Below are 14,893 nucleotides of genomic sequence, written 5' to 3' on the forward strand. Positions count from 1 at the left end.
TATCTGTGCCTTTTGACTAAATCTTTGTCCACATTCATCACAGCTGAATGGTTTGTCTCCGGTGTGGATTCTCATGTGTTGGTTTATCTGTGCCTTTTGACTAAATCTTTGTCCACATTCATCACAGCTGAATGGTTTGTCTCCGGTGTGGATTCTCATGTGTTGGTTTATCTGTGCCTTTTGACTAAATCTTTGTCCACATTCATCACAGCTGAATGGTTTGTCTCCGGTGTGGATTCTCATGTGTTGGTTCAATTGTGCCTTTTGACTAAATTTTTGTCCACATTCATTACAGCTGAATGATTTGTCTCTTGTGTGGATTCGCATGTGCATTGTAAGATTTATTCTGTGAAGACAGGTTTTACCACAGATCCCACATTTGACTTTTTTTTTGCCTGAGTGGACTCTTTTTTGCAAAGTGACACATTGCAAAGTTTTTAAACATTTCTTACTTTTCAAACAGCTGAAAGACCTTTTAGTTGAGCATCTCTGATGAGATCTCAGGGAGTGACTTTCTACACCACATTTAGAGCTGAGTGATGTTATGACAGTGTTACACTCCATATCACTATTTACATCTGACCCATGTGCCCTGCAGTCATTCCAGTCTTTGTAACCACCCTCCATTTCAGGTCCAAAATCTGACAAATGAATTTTTTTCTGTGAAGAGTCTGAAGCCTTTGTCACTATTTGGTTGTAAATAAATTCTTGGGTTTAGATTACCGGTCAATTCTGATCCTCTTCATCAATTCTGATCTAACCTGTTCAGCAGGTTTGTTGATAAGAGCTTCTACCTGTGTTGCTTTTAGTTTCGGTTTGATCAAGGTGAGCTGATTGTAACCAAAGCAGAGATTCTTTTTCATAATCTTCATTCTTCACAGCAGCCATCATCATTGGTAAACTGTTCACCAGCCCATCATCAGCTGCTTTCCATCCTGGTTGGCCATCTTCCTTTGGTTCCTCTATTGTGAGATGGGACTCAAGGTTCTGTTTTTCCAGACTCCATTTATGAGGAACTCCCTTTGTAATCACCAAATTTTGCTGTACATCTTCGGGGAACCCTGAAATTAAAAAAAAAAAAAGCTGGATTTCAAGACCAAATTCATAACCATGTGACCAACTCATCCAAAGTTGTAGCTTATTTGTAGAACTGTTAAATAGTTGAGCCATAGTAGGGTGGACTGTATAGGAAAGGGGATATGTTGTGGGCATGTCAGTCAGAACTTAAAGAAGGAAGGTTCAGGCATGTTCATGAAATCCTGCGGTTTAGTTTTCAACCTGAGGTTTATTATAGCACAGCAGCACAATAGGTACAAAAAATATTTACATCCACTTTGTTTTGGTATGTATATGCGTGTGGTGAGAAATGAAATAAAGAAAGTTTATTATTTTCATTACTAACATACAAATCTACATGATGAACTCTAATGTCCTTAATACAAATAAACATGTTTCAGGTTGGCATAAATCTGTCTTTTAGGCTAACTTAACTATAATACTTGGACACAATAGATTCCCGCCGTATAGTGGACAAATAAAATCACGCCTTGGGAGATATGTTGCACGTTGGAATCTCTTGTCTCACAAGAAAAAAACCTAGTAAAGTTGTAAATATCTCTCTCATGCAAAAACGCACTAAACTCAAATTGACTTGTACAACACAATATCACAACTTCATGTCAGCATAGGCCAGATGTAAGCTAAGGCGTACGTTAAGAATAAAAAGCATCATTTACACAAATTAATGTATTGATGAAGAAGGTGGAAGTGCAGGGCGGTAGCCTCAATTTTCTAACTACTGTGAAACAATGTGAACACTCAGCTGTAGAACTGTTCAACTTACTCTTTGCGTGATTAGCACCAAGCGGTAACCTCCGGTGGTTAAAAGTGAAGCCTATGTAGAAGTGCCAAATAGGGCTACCCCGATCCCACTTTTTCACTTCCGATACTGATACCGTGGGTCAGGTATTGGCTGATACCCAATACTTAGCTGTGTTTTAAGCCATAGGATATGCATATTGACCTGATAATTTTATTTTTGATTTATGTTAGATGTGTCATTTTTGTCAAAACTCACCTCTAAAAACCCCTTTTTAACAGGTTAATAAAAAAGAAGGCCACAACACAAAGTGTGAGGAAAAACTGACCGATTATTTAAGAATGGGTGTAACAAATTTTAAACTTCCAACGTGGTCTTGACAGTCAAAATATAAAATAACCTTTTTTTTCTAACTGTTCAGAGTCCATGGGTATGGAAACATAGAGCTGTCATCCTAATTTAAAAAAAAAAAAAAGTGGGGGGCCCAATCATGTTATAACGTGATAAGTTTTATTATAAAAACGTGAAACGTTTCACTAGTATTTCACTACTTTAACTAGAGATTAGCTTAGCAAATGTAGCTAGAAACACATGAAAGTGTTAATACCATAATTACCATATCTATTTCTTGACAGCAGACATTTTTCATCTCTGTCAGCATTGTGGTACTTTTGCCACATGGACACCTTTTAATAGGGACATGTACATATGTATATGGAAAGTGAAAAATAACAAACGGCATTAGTTTGGAAAGCAAATGTTTACCAAACAGACACGTCCTGCTGCATTCGTTGCTGCAGGTTGCAGAGTCTGATTTGTCTGATTTGACTCGAACAACTATGGGTTGATGTTTGCTGTTGACATTATTAAGGAACTACCTGGGTTTGTTTGCCAGTTCTCTCGTTTTTCTATGAAGAAAACGTTGGATACATGCAACTCCAGATTCTATAAGCCTCCCCCTCTAAGGCTAGTGCTTGTGGGTTTATCCCTCCATGCTCATGCATGTAGCAGTGAAAACTTTAGTCTGTGCCCACCTACTCTGGTGCTGTGGGCCCCGTCTCAACCTCAAGCATAAATTGGGCAGAGCCCTACAATCAGCTCCCAAGTATCAGCTTTTTCTTCAACCAGTCCAGGAACCAGTGAGGCCCAGTGCTTAATGGGCTGCGCCTATACTCATAGAATCTGGGGTTACAGTACGTAACCAACATTCTAATGCATGTAGGTTTTGCACTTTAAGGCTATCGCTAGTGGGATAAGGGCGAAGCAGGATGTACTCCATGCCATACTGGGTCTGTGCAGTACTGCAAGCATAAAACAAGCTAAGGTTCAACTGCTCCGTCTTGTGCATTGATGCAGCAAGTAGCCAGTATTGGCAGAAAGTTCACGAGAAGGTTGAAAGTTCTGTAATCTAAACCTGGGCGAATGAGAGGGAAGGCATCTGCTCTCAACACCACAAATGAAAGGGGAGCATGTCACTCTGAGAAGGCACTTGGGACCGAGTGGCTCAGAGAGAAACTGGAGAAAATGCATACATCAACATCTGAGGCCATGGTCAATGTGCAAAGACATCCACCCTCAGTGGAGGCTTGTCCCAGCTGCTCAGAGAGAACCACAGGTTGCACCGCAGTCTCACATGCAACGCAGAAGCCCACACTCGCCAAACCTGCTCCAGATCTGTGAGACTAGTTCGGGGTGGCGCCAATCGATATGTCGGGGACCTCCCCTTGACATAATGTCCGCTCCCCTGTTTAGGAAGGCGGGGATGTACACCACGCTCATTGAGAGCAGGTGTGTGAGCCCAAAGCAGCAGCAGCCGCCTGGCCACGACCAGCAGCTGTGCAGCGCGTACTCCTACTTGACAGTTGATGTAGGCCACCACTTTGTTGAGCATATGTTGACAACAGTGGGGTTCCACACTGTAACTTCCACATGGTGAGAAGTTCCAACACATTTATGTGGAGAGACATGTGGGATGGTCACTGCCCTCCCACCACTTGAGACTGACAGGTCCCACCCCAGTCTGAGAGGGATACATCTGTAAAGACTGAAACATGAGACATCACTCTGCTCAGAGGTACCCCCCCTGAATAAAGTGTGGGGATCTTTCCAGTAAGCCAGGTTGGAGAGAGAGAGAGAAATCACAATTATGCGTCTCTTGTGTATGGAAGTAATCTTTATAAACTTTTGAATTCAGCGTGCAGACCATGGATATCATATGCACACCCTTTTGAATCCCAGTTCCACTGGGATAACTAGTCAATTCAGGATAACATCGAACTGGTATTCAACCAATCACGTCACACTTCATCTGTCACCTTACTCTGATCCTTTAAGTCAGCAATAGAGTGTTCAATGAAATTGGCGACAAATCCAGAAGTCACATGGTTAATGGAGCTGCTGGCAATTCCAAACACCAAGAGTTCCACCATTGACAGTCGTGCATTTTAGGTGTTTTGAAAGCATTTTCTCTGGTAAGTGGCTGAAATGATGACAGTTTTTGGCGTTGTGAGTCATTAGCTGAATATTCTGCAGCAAATTAAGTTAACTGTGTTACTTGATTTGTACAGTTTAGTTAATTAGTTTTGCAACAATCGAGTGGTTGTGGTTAGCTAACAGGAGTCAGCTTCCAGTCTTTGATGCCACAAGTAAGCCCGTATTTATCACAGATTTATTGCAGTGATTAGCCGTTGTTTGTTCTCATGTAAAGATTTTTGGTGAATTTTAGATTTATTCTTTGGTGGTGGCTGTATTAGTTCACCTGATTTTAATTCTTGGTTGTAAACTATACATTATAATATTAACTACATATTTGACTTTTCTTCTAAGACTAATGAGGTTAATTTAGTTATACATCCTTAAAGAGACAAAGCCTATTAATTTTAACTTTATTTGGAAAAACAAATGTGGGGTATTGACTTCTTGCTACGATGTGCACAAATTACTGACCTAATTATTTGATTTCTGCCAAGTTTTCCTTTATTGGAAACTACTATTTTCAATCATTTCACACCACACAACACACCCCTTTTGAACAACCGCTACAATTAATGTTCCTTAAAAACCTGGATGGAAAATGGAATCTGGTCCATCACAAAATTAATTGATGGGACAGGTGAACTACCAAACTATCCAGATTTCTGTAATAAAAACCAATTTTATTGTTCAAATACAGAAGATAGCGAAATCAAAAAGTCAGTACCCATCCCTGTGAAAATAATGATCCAACAGACCAGGGTGCATTCTGATATTACAGTCAAAAAAAAAAAAAGACCACTGTATTAATGGCATCCAACATAGTGATCAACAGTGACAATTTTTTTTTTCAAAATCGCTTATTAACTCATAATATCCACTCCAAAACAAAAAAATTTTGCCATTACAAACATGTATGTGAATTTTGTACATTTAAAGTTGGCTGTATTCAAATATAAGCCCCATATCAACAGACAGAAAAATGTACTCAGAACATTCAAAAAGTCTCTTCATTACCATATTTATGTGACCATAAGGCGCAATAAATTATAATGTGCAGCCTCAGTGTAGTGATCTTGGCCTTCCAGGATTAAAAGACATTCGAACAGGATTAAGAGACGTTGTCATTTCTTTCTCTGCAGTAAAGACTGGTCCACACAGGAGGGTGACCCTTTTGACCCAAGAGAGGACGACACACAGAGATTTACAAATCTTCTCTTTACAGCATTCCACCCAAAAGGGAGTAGAACATCTAGCAATTTATGGTTGCAGGTCGGGGGATGCCGAGAGTCACATCTGACCAAACCCTGGCTCTTGTCAAAAATGACACCTTTCATCAAAGTACCAGACTTCATGGCGCCAGAACAACCCCTTCCCCTGGAGGAGACTGGAAAGGAATCCAAACTTCTTTCCCCAATTGAAGGAACCAATTTAACTTAGTCTAAATGACTGTGGTTAATTGTTTGATTGAATTTCTTCTTTTCCATTATTTTATCTTGATACATGATTTAATTCTTTGAACTGATCACACACGCATATTAATCATAAACACTGCATTAAATAATTGTTGATTATGTTTTCCAAGCTTCAGACCTCTCTTAAGCTACTAATGTGAATGAATAAAATGTGAGTTTTCCTTTTTAGGATTACCCGATGAGGACGAGTCATGACAATTAATTAATCCACCTTTAATAAAAATACATGTAGCCAATCTTTTCATGTGTGAAAGTAATACTATAAGCTAATGCTTTCCTTCCCCAGCAAACGAGGAATCTGCATAACTCTGAAAGGATGTGACTTGATGTGTATTGGAGTCAAACAAAAGCAAAGAATTGTGGGTATTCTGTTCACATTAATGAGATGCAGAGGGAAGGAACTAGAGCTGACCTAATTGGATAAGAATGGTCAGCCTCTGACAGAAACAACTCATGATTGGCTGGAAGTTCGAAAGGCGGGTCTGTTTTAAATTAGACTGGCAGCCTGACTTTCTCAGTTTTTGTCTTTCTTTTGTTTCGTCTAAGCTTTTGTCTTCTGTTTAGTTTCTTTAGTCTTTCGCCTTTTTGTTCTTTTTGTTATTTCATTATAAGCTTTTACCTCTCCGTTCTTCCGAACGGGAGAAAGTACAACAAGTGTTTATTTGTAACCAGTATTTTTTCAGCGAGATCAGTAATTAACTAGAACCGTAGCTCCAACTTTTACCACTGCGTCTTAACACGTAAAATCTGGAAATATCTATTTTTGGGACAATCTGGATCATCATCACGCCGCTCTGGAACTCCGCTGAACGGACCCAGAAGCCCAGAGTAGCTGCATAGACCTACCCGTCTGACGCTCCAGGGATCCAATCCCCCGGAAACGCGCCGAATAGGGAACCAACCACCCGCTTCGACCTCACTCCGGATTCAGCGTTCAAGTAGGATCTGATAGCGCTCTGACATTTGTGATGTCCCAAACCAGTACATCGAATTCTAATTAAGTAATTAAATTTGAATTCTTATCCAAATTTAGAATTATTGAACACGCTCTTATTAAAGATTTAAGTAAGATAATCATCCCGATTATTTGCTTAATTCCAACCAGTTTCTTCCTGCTCCATCTCATTTAATTAATTTCAGCGTTCCTTGTTAATGTCATAAATGAAATTCCATGCAGACAAATCCATTATACCATCTCACCAATAACCTGTCCATCATTGCTCATTTTCACTGCTGTATGTTTACCATCATTGTAATAAATATGTATAATCAATTCATCCGTTCTTGTCATAATCTCTGAATGCACAATTTCTGGTTCATTCGTTCTCAGGATTTACTCCTTTAAACTGAGACTGTTTATTGAATTGAGAGTATTTCAGGTGTCTCATCCGCCTGAATCTTAGGTTAATTAAAAGTGATGAGTGGTGCTCCGACGTAATTAATAAATTAATAAATTAGTAGAGGCCTATTCCGCTACATCAGTTACGGAGTCTATTTTTGTCTCCAGGCCATACATAAGGCACACCGCTTTTTTAGACGCAAGCTAAAACAAAAGTAAAAGTAACGAAAGCATAAAAGAGTATTTGGTTTAACTTTATTCAACAACAGTACCGGTATTTATTTGTAAAATACACTTTTTTTTTTTTTCTTTTTTTTTTAAAATCAGTCCATTGTGATAAATCCGTCTAAGTCCTCATATTCCATGTCAGAACTGAACAGCTGGGCAATTTCGCCGTGAAGCATATGGGTTCTCTCTCTTCATTGTCAGAGTCAGTATTGTTGCTGGGAGGCTGTTCAGCAATGATACCGGCTTTGGCGAAAGCTCGGACAACAATCGATGGACAATACATTAGCCCAGGCATCCACAATCCACTAACATATGGTGGCGAAAACACGCAACTTGTCTGACGCTTTCGTCTGACGCTGGCTCCCAGTCTTTGTAAAGGTGTGCACCCCGTCTCTAATCCATCGCTCCCATGACGGTCACAACTTAGATTTAAACGCTCTGTTCATACCAATTTCCATCGGTTGTAGTTTTTTCGTTAGTCCTCCTGGGATGACGAAAAGCTCTGAATTAATGTGCTTTACTTGATTTTTCACAGTAGCTGTGATATGGGCGCACATGGAGTCACAGATCAAGAGACGGTGATGTGTAAAAAAAGCCATCCAGTCTTTTTAAATACACCTCTCTCAGCCAGTCTTTCATTTTTTCCCCACATTATGCCCCTATGACAGCAGAAAATAGTCGTACAGTCAGTCAATCAACCAGAGCGCTTACTAAAATCATACAGCAACGTTTTAACTGATTTTGTGATTAAGCACATGCATAAGGCGCACCAGATTAAAAGACACACCGCCGATTTTTTGCAAAAATCAGCAACTTTTGAGTGCGTCTTATGGTCGCAAAAATACAGTATATGCAAATGAAAAGTACCCTAACTTTTTTCTTTGATTGGCTTATTCATGTTACTAGATTGTGGCTACGCACTGTTACCATCTTGTCGATGACCATCCAATGTAATCCTCTCAGCTCACTTTTATTGTTCTAGAGCTGCCTCAACACATGGTATATTCATAATATTGACCATTGACAATGTATGTACATTTTCTTAAACGAACTGAAAATGTTCTCGCTAGCACATGCACAGGATCAGTCTTTCTAATGTTACAATGACGGCGAAAGCAGTTGCGGTGCGCAATCCCGATGTAGTGCAGTGGCGGGAGGCGGGGCCCAATGCGGAAGAGTCTCAATCCACTCGTTTTGCCCGCAGGCTGATCTGACAGCCTACGGAGAGGGTCGGTCTGAAGTAAATAAAGCAATTTGTGACAATAACTCGATCAATCCCAGCCCTTCTGGTCTCAGAAATAAAAATAAATTAGCCTAAAATGCACATAATAGTTTTCCACTTTAAGGGAACTTTCTCATTTTAATGGAGAAAGCAAACCTTGAAGGAAAAAATTGCCGCAACGCAAAAACCACAGACGCCACAGACGCTATATATATATATATATATATATATATATATATATATATATATATATATATATATATATATACACACACACACACACACACGTGCATAAATAAGAAACAGCGACAGTTTAGGTTCCATTTTTTGCTCGCAAGTGGAGGAAACAGTTTTTCTTCTGGTTGGATACCCAAACAAATCTTTTCAATTATATCGCATCTGCATCAGAATGATTAAACCCAAATCCTCTCGCTTTTTGTACAAGGGAGTAACTTATTTGATTGTAAAGTAACCTCACAATTAGACAAATATTTAACAAAACTAAATCCATCCTCTTCGTCCCACAGTTCACAGTTTTTATTCTCTTTCATATACTGAAAATCCTTTTTCTTTAATCTTTCCATTTTGCCAAAAGCAAAATATGTTCATTTTAAGATCATCAATAGAACTTATTCATCATCTGATTTCCTTTCCTGTTGTTTTGGCTTTGACTGTAATATTTATATATTCTGTTGCAATCACACTGAAAACACAGATCACATTTTGAACGATTGTATTTTCATCAATGTATTTTGGGATGATCTATTCCATTGGCTATCTAAATTTCTGCCTGTTCCTGATCTTAAGGAAAAACTTTTAGATTTATTTAAAAAAAAAAATAATAATAATAATAATAATAATAATAATCACAATATATTGATCAACTTCATTGTAATACTTGAAAAAGATTTTTTATGCACAAGAACAGATTTATGAAGTCCCATCCCAAAATGTGTGCTTTTCAGAGTTTTACCAATACGTCTCTAAGTTAGATGAAAGGGAAGAATGCTGGGAAACTCTAAACAATGATAAAAGACTTGTATATTATTAAAAACCTCAAGCCTTTTCTTTTCTCTCTTTTTTTTTTTATCTCAGTTATACATTTGTTTTCTGATTTTACTTATTCATTTACTTATTTACTTATTCTTTGTCTGTTCTTACTTTCTGCCATTTTTGGTGGGGTCTGCACACTTCAAAGTGCAGATTCGTCGGCTGCATACGTCATTGTGGCGCGCCAAGTGCTGTCCCAATTCAAAGGCTCCTTTGAGTCCACCCTGAGTGACTGTAATAAAGTCAGCCTTTTCTTAAATGAACAGGGATGAATATGAATAATATGCTTCCAGTTCAGTCACGTTTTCTGTTCCTCTCAGTCAGACTTCAGCACCTGTTGACAGGTATTTTGTCCCACTGTTCAACAGAAAAATGCTCGTATTTGTCCAGGACCAACATGGTTGTTTGTTTTTTCTTTAACTCAATTAAATGACCAAACAGTGTTTTGTATCACTGAATTATAATTTAGCACATTTTCATTTATTGTTTCTTATTTCTGTCTCCAATTAATAGAGTGACTGTTATAAATTCAGCCCTTTTTTTAATGAAAGGGGATGACTATAAATAGATTCATTTGGGGTTATTGGACACAATGCCGCTTTCCTCCCAGCTAGTCTGCTGTGACATATGTGTGTATATACATAAAAATAAATAAACGGTCTGACTAGTGGTGCTCTGCTGCTCATTCTCATACATAAAATAAATAAATGGTCTGGCTGGTATGATACCTACACCAGTGCTCTGCTGCTCATTCTTTTCTATCAGAAGTGCAATGAATTCTGGGCTAAGAGAAAGCATATAGGATACATCTCTTGTGGCCTTCGTTTTAAGCTAATATGGAGCCAAACAAAGTGCAGATTTGAAGGGTCGACTCGGAGGGGCCTTTGAATTGACACAGCACTTGGCGCGCCACTATGACGTATGCAGCTGAGCCAACAAATCCGCATTTGGAAGTGTATAAACCATAGACATCATATATGCACAAACACCGCATTCTATCACGCTGCCTATACGAGCTAACGTCTCACTGCGCCGCCATCTTGGATGGGTCTCCCATGCGCCTCAAATGCATTGATTTGTAAGGTGTAGGCACAACCAGAATATAACTTCACAAATTTTTACCTGATTTTTCTCAGTTTGGTTTGCTACAAAGGGGAGAGATATTGTTATGATACAGATCACTGTAAAACATGACATGCTTTTATGCTAAAATATTTTTATATTGCTATTTAACTCAGACATAAGGTAGCTGGAATATAGATAAATGTACATATAAATTTGATATTAACATGTTGATTTCAATATTTTGCCAGTTATTGCAACCGTATGTGAACAAAATAAAGGAATAGTTGCTGGCTTTCTCTTGACTACGGTTGAGTCTTTTGTTTACATTTATTAATTTATCAATATAGAGATACAGCTGTGCAAAGTCTAAAAATAAAGTATTGTATCAAAACTGTGCAATTCAGGAGTTACCCAGAAAAACACAAACGTAAACCTCCACCAAAGCCTTTAAAAAGTTTGTGGATCCAAACAGTGACCTGGATCACCACCTAAAATTAAACTAGTTCTTCTTTTTCACGTTTCCAACAAGTCCTGAAAAATTCATGAAAATCCGTCCATGACATTTTAAGTTATCTTGAACACAAACAGACAAACAAATAAAGCCAGTAAAAACATAACCTCCTTGGCGGAGGTAATCATGCTACCATGTAAAACTCTCTTTGCTTAGCATTAATATATTTTTCCATAAACGTTTCATAGGAGTCAAATTTATCATTTGCATTTAGTAAATTATTCACTGTGTTAACATTAGTTATCAACCAATTATGTAGAAAAGTGTTTTGTTTGTGTGTAATATATACACGTTGTTCCACAGAAAACGGTTATGTGGGGAAACTACTTGACTTTGCAGGAAGACTCAAAAAGGGAGACCCACTCAATATGGCGGCGACGCTGGTTCCATTTCCAGCGCTCAATGATGCGTCTATGTATATATGATGTCTAGGGTGGCCAGATGTCACGCTTTCTGCGGGATAGTCCCGCATTTCTTTTACTTTTCACACGTCCCACAAAACGGGGCGCTGTGCTGCATTGTTACGACCAGTCTTCACTTTTGTGAAGAAAAAAAACAAAACAAAACAGGCTTTTACTAATTATGTGTGGCAAAATATTTGACGGCTGTCATATCACACAGCCTGCTGATTTGAATTACACTCATGTCAATCAAACTAGGAGACGGGACTTAATGCACATCTAGGATGCACCGATGCACCCACTAACAAAAATAAATAAATAAATACACCGATTGATCATGGAGGACAGGGAGACGACTGCAGCAAAGAAGAAAAAATGTTGTTACAACAAAGACTGGGAAAGCATATATTACGAGATTAAACCTGTTCAAGGAGACTTTTAGATGGTTTGTCAAAGTAATTTTTCCGTGTCACACGGCAGGGAATATGATGTGAAATGGCACAAAAATCCGAGTCACAAAAAACGCGCTACTCAGAGGGAGCCTTTATATTAACCGATTTGTTATGTTTGGTTAGTAAATTTATTACCAAAGAGCAGAATAGAAAGGTTTTTTTTTGTTTGTTTTAAACTTTGTCATGGCAGAGTGGAATCTCACATTGTCCCACATTTTCAGTCTTTGTCCCACATTTGGTGAGAGAAGATCTGGTCACCCTAATGATGTCTATGGTGCAGACACTGAATTGAGACGCAGCCATTGACCAAAGTGAACACGATCTCGGTACGCATGGAGACACACCCCTACAACTGAGCCAAGTCCCCAGTCTAACAGAGTCTAGCGGACTTTCCTGATCTGAATGCACCCTTAATTCCCTGGAACAGGACAGCTTACTTATTAAACCAAACACATCACTCCGCGGACGCAAAGTCTCACCTCCTCTCCCGACGAGGCGTTCCCCGATTTAAACAAAAATGTCTCTATCTGATCCTTCTTCTGTGGCGAAGTTTCTCTGTAGAGGACAGAAACGAAGATTAGACAGTGTACAAGGTACATCAGACTCGCTAGCTGCAGTTTAAAATGGGGTTTAAAATTGGTTTTAAAAATGGGTTTAATTAAGTAATGTTGCAGAAAATACTTTGCGAGGAAATGAAGCGGATCCTCACGCTCCAAATCGGCCGCCGTCTTCTTCTTCTTCTTCTTCGTCTTCTTCTTCTTCTTCTTTTCCGAGATTTCTTTTCCGCTGAACTCCGTCAGGCGTATTGCTGCCCCTCACAGTGTATAAATGAAACTGCATCAAGGACAACTCTTCCAATGTAGATTGGAAGAATCAACACAATCCATAACTGCGGCATTACACGACATCTATTCGTATTTGGGCCATAGACTGTATAAAAAAGCCTCAGATGTGAGCTGAGAAGTGTTCTGCACGAGATGTTCTCTAATCCAAATTTAACCGCTTTGGATAAAAGCATCTGCTAAATGACTGTAGAATAGAATAGAATAGAATAGAATAGAATAGAATAGAATAGAATAGAATAGAATAAATTTGAATAGAATAGAATAGAATAGAATAGAATAGAATAGAATAGAATAGAATAGAATAGAATAACCACAGACTTAAACAATAAACTCTTGTTCTTGTTTATAGAGAGAGAGAGAGATCACATTCCATAAACACATGACGTACAGTCTCTACTTCCTTCCCTGCAAAAATAGTGGTCTGGTCCAAACTACAGTCCGGAGACTTCCTTTATTAGCCAAAACCCCACACTGACAGGCAAAAATTAAGGAAACTTTGTAGAGGAAATGGAGAGTCTTCCAAACCAAGAAATAAAAGGAATTTGTCATTCCTTTAGTCACATTTTTAGGATTCCTTTCTGCAATTATGACAGCAATCTATGAGAGGAAATTCAATCTAATTGTTTATATTTCGTGTTTGTATTGAAATGAGTTGAACACATATATTTAAAGATGGAATGAGTCCTCTTTTAGGCAGTTCACTATCTTGTATCACTTTTTACAGTAAGCCAGAAGGGTGAGAGGAGATTGTGCTTTAGATAAAGGCTTTTGCCTTAATAAAAGCCATCATATTTTGCTTGCACATTTGGATGGAAAGGGTGAGGTAGAAGTTGCAGACTGCAGCTTATTCAGTTAGCTGCAGTCTGCAACTTCCCTCTAGACATCATTTAATCCAGTTTGTAGGATTAAGGGATGTTAGCAGATTTTTAATCAGTACCTATGGGGTATAGAACAAAATCTAATACCCCCAATTATCAATTGTTAAACAGTTCTAATGTAAAACAGGTCTAATTTCATATCTAAAAGCCATGTACGGAGACTTAAACAGGTATTTTGATAATCCTTTGGATCACTTTGGATCCTTTGGATCTTCCTGTTATGACTCTATATTTTATCACGAGAGAATAGCAATGCAATATTTTTGCATTTTAATTCCAGTCATCTCATCTTTGTAGCCCCACCGCCACCCCCGACCCCCTGGCAGGCCTACCCCCACCCCCCCACCCCACCCACCCAAACCTCCTGCCAGACCTTGCTACAAAGCCATCGTGAGTGATGTCGCAAAATTGCTTCCCAGCTGCCTGCCTGCTACTGGGTGTAGCGGCGTGTGAAATCACTGCTAAGTACTGCTGAGCCTGCCAGCAAGCATGCATTATTGATTTACATTGAAAACTGTTAACAAGAAAAAGTGTGGGCCCGCTCTACTCTAAAGGAAGATCATGGCATCAAAGGTGCCAGGTGAGGCGTTATTTTCCATCTAGAGCCTTACTCACTTTCACTCTTTTTATCATATCTTCTAAAAACTGACCATCAGTAAGCTATACTTATTATTCAAACAATTTATAAATGATTTGTGCTCTAAATATGTTGTTTCTGCAGCTCAGCTGTTTTTATTTCATAATTCACACACGTTGATATAAAGTCTGCATTGCAGGCTGGCTACTTTAGTCCAGACCTAAATCCCATCGAGAATCTGTGGTAAGATCTGAAAACCACCTTTAACAAACACTCTCCATCTAATCTGACTGAGCTTGAGCTATTTTGCAGAGAAGAATGGGCAAATGTCTCTTTCTCTCTCTAGATGTGCAATGCTGGTCAAGACATGACCCAAAAGACTAGCTGTAACAGCAGCAAAAGGCGGTTTCACAAAATATTTACTCTTGGAGACTGAATACTTTTGCACACTGCACTTTTCAGTTTTTTATTTGTGAAAAAAATGAAATCATAAGTAATTTTCATTTTGCTTCACAATTGTGTGAAACTTTGTGTTGGTGTTTCATTTAAAATTTCAATA

At 38.7% G+C, this 14,893-nt stretch overlaps 1 long non-coding RNA gene across 1 annotated transcript; it reads right to left on the bottom strand.

The window, feature by feature from the left end:
* Window positions 1-595: 595 nt before the first annotated feature.
* On the bottom strand, window positions 596-12,774 carry LOC306768805. Its single transcript, XR_013771666.1, has 3 exons — window positions 12,716-12,774; window positions 12,514-12,589; window positions 596-1,061 (listed from the first exon to the last, which is right to left on the bottom strand). It is a non-coding gene; the product is annotated as an uncharacterized lncRNA (long non-coding RNA).
* Between the last annotated feature and the right edge of the window lie 2,119 nt (window positions 12,775-14,893).

Source organism: Telmatherina bonti (genome assembly GCF_933228915.1).
Source record: "Telmatherina bonti genome assembly, chromosome: 17".
NCBI lineage: Eukaryota > Metazoa > Chordata > Actinopteri > Atheriniformes > Telmatherinidae > Telmatherina > Telmatherina bonti.